At 32.9% G+C, this 5,828-nt stretch overlaps 1 pseudogene; it reads right to left on the bottom strand.

Moving 5' to 3' along the window:
• Positions 1-1,650: 1,650 nt before the first annotated feature.
• Positions 1,651-4,665, bottom strand: LOC141437204 (ADP-ribose pyrophosphatase, mitochondrial-like; annotated as a pseudogene).
• Between the last annotated feature and the right edge of the window lie 1,163 nt (positions 4,666-5,828).

Raw genomic sequence — 5,828 nt, 5'->3', positions numbered from 1 at the left:
TTGAGGTATTGACTGGTATGACTATGAACAATGTTTCAAATGATGCTTGAAATAAGGGTGGTTCTTTGGTTTATGAGTAGAATCTAATTGTTGTTTATTTAGGAGTGAACACCACAGTAAACGTTTATGTAAACCACTTTCTGGTGGTCTTTTCCTTTTGTGTTCATTTTGTTCCATTGCAAACGAATTCTCATATTTAATACTTAAATAAGGATTCTTTCAGTGAGTGGCTGATAGGTTTCGTTTTATGGTGTTTGCCAGCGTTTATTTGCGTTTACTATATTTTCCTAAATTTATTTAAAATGCATTTAAGTATGTACAGTTGACTATAAATTTAATCTTTTATAATGCAATAGAGTTGATTAAACATAATATTTGTAGTCAACTGTGCTTCACGAATTTGTGACACATTTCGAATTACTGGAAATGTATATTATAGTTGCTAGTCATAATGGATTATTTTCATTGATTTATTTTTATGAACGGTAAGATCTTTTAATAAGGGTAGTTTTTTGTTCCTATCTTAATTACTTAATCATTAGGTAATCAACCATAAATAAAGGCATATGCTGTGCACTTGATTGGCCGCCATTTGAAGTGTGATATTAATTGTACAGATGGATTACATTTAATTTTGTTAATAATTTATGTATGTATGTGGACTGGACATATGTATGTAGATTGGCTTGTACAAAATTGGACGGAAATTGTAAGTAATTTTAGTTTGTAAATTGCTCGCGCTTAATAGTTTTAAGAAAGATAGCTATATCAGCGGTACGGTAAAATAAATTTTATTGCAAACAACAATATTAGCGCATAAAACTACAATACTTCTATTACTTGTATTTCCATTATTTGACAGTCCGTTAGTATTTGGAAATTATGCTTCACCTTTAAAACAGTAATAGTAGTTTATAATTTTTGCCCTTTATTATTATAGTCTTTAAGATTGTCCTCACTGAATAGAAAAAAACAAGAAGAAGTGGCATATCAACGTGACATTGATCGATAAATAATAGTTCTACTTAGCCATAGTTCCGCCAATTTCGTTAAATTGGAATTTGTAGTACAGGATCCCAAGAGGGTGTTTTGGATTTACTAAAGTGTGGCACATGAATACTTTTGGTATCAGTGATACGCTGGGGCATCTGAACTACAATATCTGACACTCTTAAGTATTTCCATGTATGTACTTAAAGCTCCATTACTATTGCTAATTCGATTAGCATCCGGAAGACCTGTAGCGTATTCAGCCGTGTTGATTCTAAATGCGTGTAGTCTAAATTTTCTTACAGTTATTTTACAACGAAATATTTTAGATACATCAACAAGATTTGAATGCGCATGTGAGTTTTTCTGCTGAAACTGGTTTTAGTATAGACTAGGACTAGAATTATTCTTGTTTTATTTTTCTATTCTGTGGTCTTCCTGAATTTTAAGAATTTATATCTGACATTGCATTTAGTTTTGTGTATTTATAATTTTACACAATGTGGTGCAATATTTGATAGCTAATGTAATGACACTAATGTTGGTTTATGGTATTTTTTTTTATTAAAGTGCGAGCATTATTATATGTGTTGTATAATTATCTTTAACAACCTTACATTTTTTCATAAACAAAGACAGATCTCTTTGTTTTAAAACCTACTAAGTAATGGCCAGCAGTCTTCTCTTGAGTACTTCTTTGACTATATCCTCATGACTGGCAACAATTTTATGTCATGAGCAGCGTCAACCCACTGCACGCCCACGGCGTCATCGCCTGCGTTCAGTTTGAGCGCGCCCACTACATCGCCTTTATCGTCATGGAAGTTATAAGCAGAGGTTTCCATCCAAGCATTGTCGTGTTGCGTGGATCATCACATAACCTTGGAAAACTTCATCACCATTACTGAAGAAACTCTTGAATTTTCCCATTCTTTTTATCATCTGAAAAAAGTTTTAACATTATTCCATTTTGAGTTTTTTTTTTAATTGATAGACATTTAAAAACCTCAAATAGACTTTTGTAAGAGGAACCCTCATCTCATGGTAGGCTTGACTGCTTTTCACTTCATAATGTTCATTCAACCTGATTTACACCAACATGCACTTCTACATTTTATTTTATTTAAAGATGTGCAAAGTTCGGACTGCATATCCTTTTCCTAATTAATTAATTAAATTATAAGAAATATTTATTAAAATAATTTAAATATTTTTATTTGGATTACTTGGATTTGGGTAAAAAGTTTACCTTCTGACATGACCAGAAGAGTTAATAGCCTCTTCTTGAAACTCTCTAACAGCAGTGGTGGTGACTTTCTCACCAGGATCTACCATACCCTGGTAAGGCCCATTCACCTGTATCACCTCTTTTTATGCAACAAATTGCAGGATTGGTCTGAAAATATTAAAAGAATAGGAAAGTAGAAAGTTATGTAGGTTTGTTAATCTATATTTACATACACAAAATAAACAGTTTGTACTGCATGAACTGCATTAATTTTCTTTGCTTCGCCACTAGAATAAGTAAGAAGTAGTAGTTCATGATATAGACCTCCACAATGTAAATTTACCTGAATTAGTCAATTTAATAAAACAGTATAATTTGAATTGTGTGGATGGAAAAAAACAACATGCTCATTGAATGCAACAGCTGAGCTATATGCATAGCATAGCTGGCTGGGTTATACTATACTAAGTACTAAATAGTAGTGCAATTAACAAATCATTTCAAAATATAATTCTACAATAAGTACACTGATTTGAACCCAGAGAACCAGATAATATTTCAATTAAAACTGTAATATTTCATTTTTGAAATAAGTAAATAGCTAATAACAGCTCCTCTATTTCATACAAAATTTATGGAACATAATAAACAAGATGTCAAATAGTGTGTCAACTACCCTATTCTTCAGAAACATACTTTTACTTATGTCTTTTGTACAGCAATATATTTACTTGTGGTTTTGTCTAGTTCCAATTCTCCTGAAAGTAGTCGCTTCCACCGAGTGACCACAGGATCGGCTGCATGGTTGGGCCCCAGCGACCAAGGACTCCTCGACCACAGATGCCTGTTCTACCAACAGGATTCAGAGGATATCTATCCTGAATTAGGTATTGTCCTGTATACTTTCTCTATTCACATTTTTATCTAATGCATTCCATTTTGGTTTAAAGTTAGGATCTCCTAAAAAAATATGAATTAAATTTAAAAAAAAAAACAAACATTGGACAATTTGTAATCTTAGGTTAAATAAGTTGTCTAATCAAGGCTGACAGTAATGCTAGTTCATCTGTTTAATTTGTGGCCAGTAATTAAAATTAACATAAACAATCAATTACTCCAAATTGAATATAATCATGAAGAATTACCTATCTTAGGGTCCGCCCAAGGTTCCCATGTATAGAATTGGCAGTGTGATTCGGTGGTTTATATTCCTTGTACTCAACTGACCAGTTAATTTTATCATCAGGTACCATGAACCGTTCAATAGCAGATCGCGGGTACATGCCATTGCGGCATTTGAAATGCGTCACACACCATGCCGGCTGGCCGAATCATAAAAGCAGTGAACAAAGCTATGAACTTCAAAATTATATTCATGAGTTATTTATGTTTTGTTAACAAAACATAACAGACTTGAATCAAACAGCTGATCCACAGACTACTGATTGACATTGTTCATTTTTGATCTGTCAAATTTTTAGACTCATTGCATGCTTGGTTTTTAGATCTTTGGTTTTTAGCCAATACGGTTTTAACTATTTTTTATTTATTTATTTTTGAAGCTTACCTTTTCATATAGCAGTTGTAAAGGCTTGAAATGGGTTTCAAATTCAAGATTAGATAGAAAAAGCGTCTTACTTGCTGCATGCATATAGAATTAAGCGTTTTAGAAACAGAAAAATGCTATAGATTTTTCAAAAAATCACTGTTAATTAAATTTTCAACCGAGTAAATTTTCTCTTTGCTACACATTGTCTGTATATCTATATTTTTAGAATAATATACAGGATATGGCAAATTAAGGAGTTGTCAAATACCGTATTATTAGTCCACGAGATGACAAAAAATCGCGGCAAATTAAAAAAAAGAGGCTGACAACACTTGCTGTACACTGATTATACAGGCGTCCCACGGCTATGCCACATGTGGTAGTACCTTAAATATTGAAGATAGACAATTTTACTGAAAGGAGACTTTATTTTAATATTAAAAACAATTTTAACTGCATTCAAAGATTTTTTAATAATTGCCTGTCTGAACCGGGGAACCGAACCCGCCAAATATAAAAAAAAAATGATTTTAAAAAAAAAAAGTCTGTACTTCCCCTCCATGTGGCATAGCCGTGGGACGCCCTGTATATAGGATTATATATACGATGTTGATCATCATCACCATCATCCCAGCCTATATACGTCCCACTGCTGGGCACAGGCCTCATCTCAGAACAAGAGGGCTTGGGCTATAGTTCCCACGCGGGCCCAGTGACGATGTTGATACTTAGATATTATTTAAATTTTCCAGATATTACACTGGGCCCTTCAAGGTGCATCAAAATTCATGTAGTAGTGTGTGAAAGTTGATGAAGCACTTTAGGAGTCCCTTGGTAAATAATGACCTTTGTCAGTGCCCATTTACGTACAGCCCAGCCGCATCAATTTTTTGACCATTTTGACCAGATTGCATTGAATATATTTCTAACATTTTAATTCGAACATAATCTTATAACAATTGCATTTTGATGGTAGGAGGTTGAATTAAACAAAAATAATTTATTTATTTCTTCCAGCAGAAGTATCAAAATTATCTAAGCCAGGCTAGAATGACAATTTGACAGTCTCAAAAAATGAATACCAGATTAAAGTTTCGTAAAAAATGCGTGGACAGCTTCTAGCAGCGAAAGCATCAGCAATAAACACGCAATAAATCATTATTCTATGATAAGATATTTCATCAATCAATAATAACTAAATTTTTGGCAGGCATTCGATTATGAACTTATGAGTACCTACAATTCAATTGTGACGCACACATTCATTGAATACGGTATTTGTCAACTCCTGATTTTGCCATATCTTAATATTATTATGAAAATATAGATATACAGATAGTGTTTAGCGAAGAGAAAATTAAATCGGTTGAAAATTGGATTTATAGTGATTTTTGAAAAATCTATATACCCGTCTCTTTCTCAAACGCTTTTCTCTATGCAGCAAGTACTGGCGTGTGACGGCACATGCCAGTATGTCTTTCTCTGTCTAATATTGAATTTCAAACCTGTATAACTTTGTTATTTGTAAAAGTAGCTTAAAAAATGGTTTTCTATTCGATAACAGGCATTGTGTAGTTTTAATTTATAAAACATATACAAAAAAGTCAAATACCGTATTGAAGCACTCAACACTGTAGTCGAAATCTTCATGGATGAAATGATATTGCATCAATCGTACATATCGTTACTACTTTGAAAAAATCTCGTATCCAACTCGTATCTAAAATCAATATGTCAACAAAATTTAACCTTGACATAATGAGCATAAAGTTCACTTGGAAAAATTATCTATTTTGAGTTAAGAGTTTTTTTTAAAGTAGTGACGATATACACTTATATATAACTTTATCCGAAAGCGCAGAAGTGCCGAAAGTACTTTGCGAAGGGACAAATATTTTTGATCGCGGCCCGGTAAATTTCATCCCAGACAAGTACTTTATATTAATCAGACCAAGGGTTATTTGGACACCCACACTCAGTTTCCTAGGTCTATCACTTATTATATTCAAGTTACCCTGTGGAGTTACATAGTTTACAAAATAATAAACCAGATGGATGCAG

This window comes from Choristoneura fumiferana, chromosome 17 (genome assembly GCF_025370935.1).
Source record: "Choristoneura fumiferana chromosome 17, NRCan_CFum_1, whole genome shotgun sequence".
NCBI lineage: Eukaryota > Metazoa > Arthropoda > Insecta > Lepidoptera > Tortricidae > Choristoneura > Choristoneura fumiferana.
This window is presented reverse-complemented; position numbering and strand designations above follow the sequence as displayed.